The sequence below is a fragment of the Sinohyriopsis cumingii genome, chromosome 1, assembly GCF_028554795.1.
Source record: "Sinohyriopsis cumingii isolate HCF-2022 chromosome 1, ASM2855479v2, whole genome shotgun sequence".
In the NCBI taxonomy this organism is placed as follows: Eukaryota; Metazoa; Mollusca; class Bivalvia; order Unionida; family Unionidae; genus Sinohyriopsis; species Sinohyriopsis cumingii.
The window spans coordinates 33,649,880-33,660,810 of NC_142961.1; the positions used below are offsets into that span (position 1 = coordinate 33,649,880).

At 36.2% G+C, this 10,931-nt stretch overlaps 1 long non-coding RNA gene across 1 annotated transcript; it reads right to left on the reverse strand.

Moving 5' to 3' along the window:
* Positions 1–2,992: 2,992 nt before the first annotated feature.
* On the reverse strand, positions 2,993–5,320 carry LOC149806677 (uncharacterized). The gene is made up of 3 exons (XR_016424976.1): positions 5,183–5,320; positions 4,900–5,002; positions 2,993–3,240 (listed from the first exon to the last, which is right to left on the reverse strand). It is a non-coding gene; the product is annotated as an uncharacterized LOC149806677 (long non-coding RNA).
* Positions 5,321–10,931: the final 5,611 nt, after the last annotated feature.

A 10,931-nucleotide genomic window follows, 5' to 3' on the forward strand; every position in this document is an offset into this window, starting at 1 on the left:
ACTCGCGTATAATAAGACTCGGACACTTTCGACCGCGCGTGCGAGTAGCAGCAGCACTTTACGTTGCATTCGGTCATGTGTTCCTCCAGCTGTTGAACAAATCTATATTCGGACGACAGTTTATAAAGGTCACTGTTATGTCTCTGTTGCATATCTTCGAACTCTTCTTGGATGAGATCCGGATCCAGCTTGGATTGAAGTTTATATCCAATGATGTAAATATCGTCTATTTCATGAATAATCTACTCGATACTGTCCATGTTCATGTTCTATATGTTTTATCTATCTTTACAATGACTTAATATTCAACACTTTGATATTTTGACATATAAGGAACCAGTCTCGCTCAGGTTGTGCTGCAGACAGTATTTTTCTGAAATGAGGCACGCTGCTGTTAGAAACTATTGCACATATTTTCTTGCTGGCAACTGATGTGTGTTCAGTAAGTGTTAATTGCATGCGTATGAATTTACAACCCCACCGAAACCTTATGGTGCCAACGACATCTAGAAGGCTTAGAGATTATTTCAGACCTAACTATTTCCGCAAAGAATTTTGCGTGCCTCATAGGTAATTAACACTGACGATCAACGTCAAGTCTGACTTTTATATGGTGTACAATCAACATAAGCTGGCCCGTGTCCTGAATTATTATGGATTTTTTTTAACGCGATCATGATTCGAACCTGAAATAACGATATCCACCTTGTAGGGTAGCAATCTAACCAAGACAATAGTTATACAAATTAAAGGAACTCAGTTATAAAGTTTACCGGGTAGGCTTACGAACACATAACACACCCTCCACCGTTCGTGCTAACATAAACAGAAATCTATGTTATCGATTTATGCGCTTACCTTTGATATATATTTATCTTTATGTTGGCGGTATTAAGTTAAGCTTTTGTCAGGAACACCTCATTTTGCTGACTTAAATACTCTCTAGAGTTACGATCAATGGTTTGTATGGAGGGGAGGAAGGGGCACAGTTAATGGACGTTTTTTCAGTGGATCCGAACAGTCTTCTGCGTTGTACATTTTATCAGGTTCATACAGATTCATAGTTACATTTTAAGGCCTTTGTTTTGTTTGTTTGTTTGTTGTTTTTTGTGTTTTTTTACCGCAACGATATCCATTAATTTTATATAGTAATGAACATCGACATAGTCTTCGGTTCCATAAACAAGTTGTATCAATTATTGTCTGTTATCTTGTAATAAATTCCATTTAGCACGGTAACTTTTTCGAATAAGGGTTCTTTATGTTAAATCGTCCTTGTGCAAGTAAATCACCAGAAATGGTTGTTAGTATCTAGATCATGAGCCCCTTACGATATTTCCTCTCAGATTCTTTTACGTTCACTATATACAAGGTATGATATCAGTTTATTTTAAATATTTAATTCTTATTTTTGTAAACAGTTTGTTATTTTACCTCTCTCAAATACACAAGGGTATATCTCCGCCCCACTCACACCAGAATCACGATCTTGTTTCTTTTGAATTGCACTCCACACGCGTATATAAATATTCCCGCTATCACAATTAATCCACCTGACACAGAATTGTTAGTGAGCACGCCAGCGACTACACACAACCATGTGCGGCTGTGACCCCAACCTTCGGTGGGAAAGGGGTGGGGTCAGCTGAAGTGCCACTGGTGTTTTTCGATTCCAGTAGCTTTAAGAATTAGGTTCTGCTCTACGGAAATTGTGTCCTTTTGAAAGCAGGTCATGTATAAAGTGGTTTATATTGGCAATAAGCACACTGGAACGAATTTTGCAATACATATATGCTAATTTTTATGCAGTGTGACTGAAATTTCTTTATATATGGCACTAAGGAAACAACGCGCTGCCAAAAGCAGACAAGTCATCGAAATCGATGCCTCTATGTGGTGGAGAAATGAACTAGTCTAAAGTACACCAACGTTAGTAGTTATTAAAATTGGGAAATTTAAATTTTGTCAGAGTAGACAATACTAAATACTAAAAGTACAGTCAATGAATGTGTGTGTGTGTGTGTGTGTGTGTGTGTGTGTGTGTGTGTGTGTGAAAAGTTATCTGCTAGTTTTATGTTTCGTTCTAAATACCTAATGTGGGTGAGGTATTTAAAAAAAGGCCAAGCATTATATGCGATGACCTAAATTACACACCCATCAATCGCACACTAAAATAAAAGGAATTAATATTATTTTAACGATACCTTAAAATAAACAAGGTCCTTTTTAAATAACCAGGATTACCAGTAAGAAAAACCTGCATAATTCTTTTTCTTTAAAAATCAAACCCTGAGCAAAGTACGAACTGTAGAGCGGAACCTTATGTGATTATGGACTGCATGCAAGAATGACACCTCCGAAATTAAAGAGCTTGTCAGCGTGCAATAACTACCCACCCCGAAACTGAAGAGTTTGAAAACGAAGGTTCCCAATGAGCATGGGCACTTTTACAAAAACACATGTTTACACACGTTTACAATGAATTTGACTTCGTTCAAATTACAGTCGATACAAATATTAGATTGACTTTAGCAGTCACAGCAAACAACGCAAAGGGTCAAGCGTATATGGAATTATTTCGTTACACTTTTAAAATATATTTGTGTCTGCTGATCTAGTCATTGTGTGGTTAGTGTACACACTTGTACAGTAAATTGTTAAATGTGCAGAATTGTGTCGAACGGTCTGTGCAGGCCGTGGCATAGTAGACGTAAGTAACTGGAGTGCAGTTTGTGTATATCCGGGAAACTGAATTGATCTTCATTTAGCGAGGTGAAAACCTGGCCCTTGTCCGTTATGCAGTGATCAAGTTTTGCAGTACTTACATTAAAATTGTGTTGTAAAATATTATTGGGGATCATTTCTTCCAAAATGTTAACACTCTCATCATGTACCATGACTTGAATTTTTGGCACAACTCGTGGGGCATGTACCAGTACAACCCAATAATAGTAGACTTATCTTACAAAGAAGAATACAAAAACAAACGGCATTGACATCAGAAAATCCCTGCCTGTATGTTGCAGTATCATATTTATTCCGAAAAATCTCACCATTTCCCCTGTTTTTCATTTTACAGCATGTGTACATTTTACCTCTGCGTTTGAAAAGTTCTGACAATGATTCACTAATTTCCAATTCAGATATCAGCCGAGAGTAGACGAAATGTCGACCTTGCAATCCGTTATCAGATGACCTTCCTCATAGAAATGAGCAATGCAACCATGACAATAATCCGGTCTGTAAAAAAGAAAACATACAGCAAAACAAACAAATCATATTCATTTTTGTGCATGGTTAACTATAAATAAAATTATGCATTTTATATGTATATATGTTGCTGATCGACTCACAAGGCCTTTTCTGGTCTGCCTTTTAAAGCAAATCTGTCGCCTATAAGAATGCATCCGACAAGATGTGATTTATACAGCAATATAGGAAATGGCATGGTCGATTGCGTAAGCGTACTGTATATCCAACCAGTTTTTTGCTACAGGTAGATTTGCCCGCTTCTAAATATTGTATAGTAATGATCTGCTTCGTGAATTTAAGATATGCGAGTCTTGTTGTAACAAATTGTTGTTTAATGCAGTAACATTAGCTACATTTGATAATTCTAATTCGAAATTTAAATTGGAGATAAACAATCGCAATACAACGTTATAAACAATCGCAATACAAAATTAAACGAACTGATAGAAACATTCAAAACTTATGCATTTAAACGAACTGATAGAAACATGCAAAACTTATGTTATTCATTGTAAAATTTGTAAATGATTTACATTTATAGTTAGTATTGATTTTGAAATAACATTTTTGATATAATGGTTTGGCGAAGAAAATACTTGGTGTACAAACAAGATTGTGGGCGAATCAACTCCCACTTTTACCTACGTATTAATATATGGCGGTCCAGATTGTGACGTAATGTGGATTGTAATAAGAAGACATTCACTGATTAAAAACAAATGGTATTAAGTTTAACTAAGTAAATTGGTCATGTGACTGTCCATCTGATGACTAGACTCATCAAACTAGTGTTACAGTTATTAGAGCATTAGTGCCATGACACTAACTAAACTTAGTCATGGTCGCATTCCATTTAAAAATTCTACCGTCTATCCTAATATATCTTACTAACTACACTCTATTCACTAATCAAACGTGTTAACATTATTGGAATAAACAAATCTATACGTCATTGATGAAACAAAATGCCCACTATGTTTTTCAATCATTTTAAGTTAAAATTAACGTTGCATGCCAACTTTATTATTACTTGTTCTCTATGTTGAAATGATGTTCCCACTGCGTGTTATCAGTTCGTTTAGCTATACTAACCATTTGGTCATCTGTACAGGACATTATCTTAATTACCAATGACTAGATACGACTGTAGATTTTCCAGTTTAATTGACCAGACGTACTAGATATATTTGTCAGGTTCAATCCAGAAAGTGGAGCAATCCTTCGACTTTCGAAAGGCAGGCAGCTTGTCTCTAATCCTTGCTCCAAGAATTGAATTAGCTGCCACAGAGATGCCTACCGAGTGCTTTAACACGCTGCGCTATCCGCAATTAAGTCAAGCCACATTATTTAAGGCAACGATGATACTAGTAGAAAGCTGACCAAAGTAACGATTTAAATGTAGCTGCTTATATCTTTGCATCTTTTCCCACTAGGATAATAATGTATAATATACATGACGTACGTCTGCCTTGATATGTTTGAATTTATACTCATATCTTGAATACATCGCCCTTCTACCTGAATTTGAAATTGAGAGTATGTTCGTTCATTCGCTCTGTTCAGTAAGTTGAAGAACTAATATTAAGCAATACAAGCATTTAGGTTTAATTTTAGTGGATATGGGTAGTGTCTTGTGAAGATTGGTACCTGCATATAGCGTTGGGATGGTTAGAACAAGCCCATAGTTCACACGGGTTCATTACACAGGCTATCGGGAAACATCCAACAGATCTAGGGTAACTGGTGGCAACTGTAAAATTATGATCAACTGAAATTATCAGACAGTAAGTCATGGATTGTACATGACATAAAAATGGCAATCGACTCTCTCTCTCTCTCTCTCTCTCTTTCTCTCTCTCTCTCTCTCTCTCACACATACATGAATCAGAATTACACATATTGTAACGACTGTTTGCCATAAATATGTTACCATGTGCCAGCGAAAAGTAGAACAACAGTGCGAAGGCAATCTTCATGATATACGTCTGTCCTTCCCCTTGCTAACGGAACATGTCAATGGCGCCCAGAACAAAAGAATCCTTATCAAATTCTCCCGTCCTAACCCCTGCTATCATAATGACCTTAGAGACACGAAAACTAGCCTATATATGGTGAGACTTGCAGGAGGACGATTGGGGGGGGGGGTAGTTTTCCTGGTTAGGCTTACTCGTTTAAACTTTTATTTGATGAATGTCTCAGCCAGTAACTATTGATATTTCTATCATTATTTTGAAGATGTCATAAAGAACACTATTCACAAATTTATGAGAGATTGTTTGACATACTCGGAAAATATTGGTTAGCCTTCAATAGGCCTGCATAATTTCGTGTTTGTAATTCTCAGTCAATTAAAGTTATGTAGTGAAAACGAAAGCTGCAAGAAATACTACTCTCCCGTGCACGGAATTCTCTGGTATATTTTCCGTGAGCATACATTTGGCATATAGATTCCGCTTCCATAAACTCACTTCTACCAGTGTTACATAAGGTACTTTCAACGCCTTATTACACGCCAAGCAACGGCGTATAACTTTTTTATTAAATTATTTAGACTCTCAATAATATGTTCATCTTTCATTCTTTCCCATCAGTAATACTGAAGCTCTTCGGTGTGCAGAGACATGTTCACTTTTGTCATATATAACAAAAGAAGAAGTGGAATTTGTGCATATCGGTGAAAGATGATTTTCCGCTTGAATAGGTAGTGAGTTCCCGTACACATTTTCAGCCTGAATAGGTAGTGAGTTCCCGTACACATTTTCCGCCTGAATAGGTAGTGAGTTCCCGTACACATTTTCCGCTTGAATAGGTAGTGAGTTCCCGTACACATTTTCCGCCTGAATAGGTAGTGAGTTCCCGTACACATTTTCCGCTTGAATAGGTAGTGAGTTCTCGTACACATTTTCCGCTTGAATAGGTAGTGAGTTCCCGTACACATGGAGTACTTTTCTTTATATTTAACTGTAGTTCATCCTGATGGGGGAGGGGTTGGCGAATGGCCGAGTACTAGACGATTGGTGCCGTTACACATGGTACTAGATCGATTTCTGTTTGGAACGAATTAGATCTCAGTGTCAAGGTCGCAGCTCATTGTAGCAGGTTTAAGTCTGTTCTATAACTTAAGATGAATGGATGAAACTTTGGATGCTTGTATATTGTCACTTGAAGATATGTTGCATTACAAATATGGTATCCTATCGTGAAGGCCAAGGTCACGGGTCAATACTTTCAGGTTTATTTTGTTTCTGCTTTATATTCTAAAAGCTGTTTTGGTACACGGATGAATCATGGCACACGTATGTTTCTTCATTCTGTGGCATTCATGTATCAAAGTCAAAGTTACATCTTTATGGTCAGCTTTACTGATCAATATCCCCCCTCCCCCTTGCGACATTTTCCCCACAGTACTTTGATACAAGGTCATGAATTAGTTACTTTTCTTGTCTGCTCAAAAAGTATACAACTCTCCCAAAGATCAGAGTCCGATTTTATTGTAGTATAGTTTGGTAAACACATCACAGTAGATGTAGGAAGAACATTTATTAAATTCGATTATTACTCGGTGGGTTGTTTGTTTTATTATTATTATTATTAGTAGTAGTAGTAGTAGCAGTAGTATTAGTAGTAGTAGTATCATTTTTGCTTATGTCGTTTTTTATTTTTATTTTTTTTTACGTCCAAAGTCTAAGTAAGAAGTTTGTACTAAGTTTAGTGATTGTATGCAAGGTCTGATTTGATTGTATGTACTGGTAAAAGATCATATATATTAAAAACTAAATAATTAAAATTCCCTTGCAAGGAACTAGGCCAATGATAAATTTTTACAGAGACAGGTTCTGAATCGGGGTGGGTGGGGGGATTAATGAACGCCCCAGTTGAATTAGAATAGTACTTTCTTTTCCAACGAAAACCGGAAAATGCCTGCCATTATTGGCAAAAACGAACCTACCTATTTCATAAATGAATTCCCGCATAAAATAACAATGGATCAGCCAGTCAGTCAATTTGACTGTCTATACAAAAACAGAATCAATTTGACTGTCTATACAAATACAAAATCGATTTGACTGTCTATACAAAGATATAATCAATTTGACTGTCTATACAAATACAGAATCAATTTGACCGTCCATTCCAAGATAAACATTTGATATGATATATCATGATAATTATTGATTTAAACGAGCAGAACCAGTATCAAGGAATCTTGAAACTGGAAGTAAAGCCCTGAATGTCCCTCTCTCCTTCTTGGGATCTTTTTCTAATTTTTCAAGGAAATATGAAGTAAAATGTGAAGCAGAGATTGCTTCATATGTATGTATGTATGTATGTATGTATGTATGTATGTATGTATGTATGTGTGTGTGTGTGTGTGTGTGTGTGTGTGTTGTTATTCATATTTAATTTGTAATGTGTGCTTGACCATTATCTGTAACTGAGGGTAGAGGTCTGCCTGGTTATTCTTGTATTTGTTTGTAATAGCAAGCTATAAACAAGTTGTTGACTTGGGGGTTTGAGATCAAGACCCAGCCTTAGAAAATTATTGAAACGAATTTCTTCACAGTTTAGGGTAATTTTCCATGAAAAGGACGGATTTCTTTCAGAAAAGGTTGCTGCGACAAAGGATAAGTGGGGCTGTGTGTAAGTTTGGAGCAAACAAAATTATTTCATTCGTACTTTAAGTTCAACTGTTTTCAGATATAATTGGAGAGGAATTATTTATTTAAACATTATTTATTGTAATTACAATGTGCTCAATGACATTTTGGACTAAATCACTGTTTTGGGCTTATTGGGAATTCGTTCAAGGACATTCTGGACTGTATATGTAAGGATGCAAATTTCTGTCGATCTGTGCAAAGCACATTACTTTGCGCCAGATAACAATTAATTAGATTTATGGGGACAGGTGCTTGTTAAATTGTTATAATGCAATGATTTATAACGTCTGTGTCGGGAGAGGATGTGATTCTTCATTAAACATTCGTTTACTTAGCCGTTAGACGACTAGAAATGGTACGTTTAACTTCGATTTCATATTGGAACTGTCGGAAATGAAATTCTCCAGAACAGTTATTCGGGAAAGTAGGGGTCAGGCTGACCCCAATTTTGGCGTTTAATTATAAAAGGCGGTAAATATACTTAACCCTGATTGGTTACGCTAAATAAGGGGCGTGTTTCCCACACTAAATTCCTTCGGCTTTAAATATTGCCCCCATCGAAAAATCTAGCCAGTCTGAGTTTTTCCTGCAAGAGTGAAACTATAAGGGACTACAAGACTGAATTTGGAAAAAAAATCCTCTCGTAAAACATTTATTAAAGGGGCTGGATGTCTGGAAAGTCAACGGACACAATTCTGGCGGTATACGCGAACAAAGCTTGAAGCACGAGGTATTTGCGTCAATTTCTAATAATTTGTTGATACCAATATTATGACTTGCATGAATTTATTTGCTTATATTTGCATGAATTTAATTGTTTAAATTCATAGATCAACTTTCTTGATATGAGTATAACTGTGTTTGAGTTCATCTGAATTCGTACAATAATCTTCTTTATATAAGTCTGACGAATTGGTTGAAATGTTGGTCTTGTTTGTATAGGAATTGGGTACTCTAAGATTTCATTCATTACTTTAGTTGATGTGAGTTACGAGAATCCGTTTGTATTCACCGATCTTAGATGATTTCATGTATGATAAAGACTTGAATGTGTGTATTCGCTGAAAATAGGGTAGTTAAACCATCTAATGAATTACATTCATTCATTTGTGTAATTGAGACGAGAATGGAACTGTTATGTCTCGTGTGCTGTTAATGTGAGTCAGGATGGAATAGCCATTAGGAAGTACATTAATCTTATGAAACTAGGTTTGTTTATGGTCTGCTTTGTTTAGCTGACCAGATAGCCTTGGTATCTGTCTAAATTCAGATAGAACAATATCTGACCATAATGAGAGGGGAGTAATGATCGATTTCCAGTAGAATAACCGACAGAAAAATTAGGTTGCTTCTCTGTTTATTTAAAAAGGGGCAATAGTTCCTCTGACGTATACAGTGACGTATCCCCACTGACCTATCCATGTACCTACTGATACAAGTATCTATGTATCTACATGCTTACGTATCCACCTACCCACACAAAGTTTGAGGGCCGGAAAGAGGCAAGACAGTAGGGAGGATGGAGGAGAAAAACAAAAGAGCGGAAGGACCGAGAGGAACAATTAACGTGACGTTGAAGTGAACTGGAATGCACTGGCTATGAAGTTGTACAAGGGAATAACTTCGATTGTTCACTCGATTCTATGATGAACCAATTCTAGATCGGCTATTTATTAAAATATATTTGTGTTTGAAATTCGGTGAAAGATTTATTTAAAAATAAATGGAACTTCCTAATGTAATGTGTAATCACAATTGTTTATGTAATTGATTAAAGTATTGTTTTCATATACGGGGGCTCGAGTCATTCTGTTCTATATATCTCCTCAGATCTCTATTTATTTTACCAATAAGTTTACTCGATCCGGGCAATAACACCGAGGGCGATCATCTCATAGATAACGAGAACCTAATAAAAAGGCGGACAAATTGTAAGACGGTACAATCCGCCAATTAATCCACCCCCACTAGGTGGGCTAGAATATCATTTTTTCTGTTACTTAGCTTAGGATCATATATTCGTAACATAAATTGGTAGCGCTCGCGCGGTATCTGAATTTCTTTAAAATGTCTCATAGAAATTAAATTGCTTTTGAAATTGAACTTGACCTTGTTTCGGAATTCTCATTGTCCATGATACAAATTTTAGTTTCACGTACTTGAGAAAATTATAGTGAAACCAATAACCTTTCACGATGTCATGTAAAGTGGAGAACTTTGTTTTCAGTCCTATCAGTTAGGGATTAGTTTTTGAAAATGAGTTGCGTGAGCTTGATAAACATTATCATCTTTCTGAAGTGAAGGCATCTTTACCGAAGCGATATTTTATTTCTGTATTTGGAAGAAAAGAAGTTTTTGCATAAACGTGCTATGGGTTTCATTATTAAGTGCGTATTTGGTTTTGATGGAAAGTTAAAAGAATTACAGTGTAAATAAATTCCAGATGAAAATAGAGTTAAAAATTTTCAGCTTCTAAGAAAATGTTGGAAATCATAAATGAGAGAGAGAGAGAGAGAGAGAGAGAGAGAGAGAGAGAGAACGAAATGAGAGGCAAATGGAAAGAGAAAAAGAAAGAGAAGAAGCGAATGCAAATGCAGAAACAAACATCGTACACGTTAAACAAATCCACTCAACAAATTTTTTTCCAGAAGTCTAACCAAAGTAATTTTTTTCCAGAAGTCTAACCAAAGTAAAGGTCATCGATCATTAATGGCAAGCCGATTTAGCCGATGTCTCTATTTTGGCCAAGTCACGTACAATCGCGGTTATAAATATTGTTTTGTGTCGTCTACGTCTTTTCCAAATTCACTTGGCTGATGCCTTTGACTTCCAAAATGAGTTAGACTAGTACAAGCTAAAGAACTGGTACTGAAACAAAGTGGTCGTCACCCTCTCCGACGGCAAAAAAGCACCGTATTTCCTAACCAAGCTTTCCAAAAGGAACTGAAGAAAATGTACATGAGGATCCCGAAATCCATTGTTGTGAAACGTTTTAAACGGACTTTTAAAAAAACAACG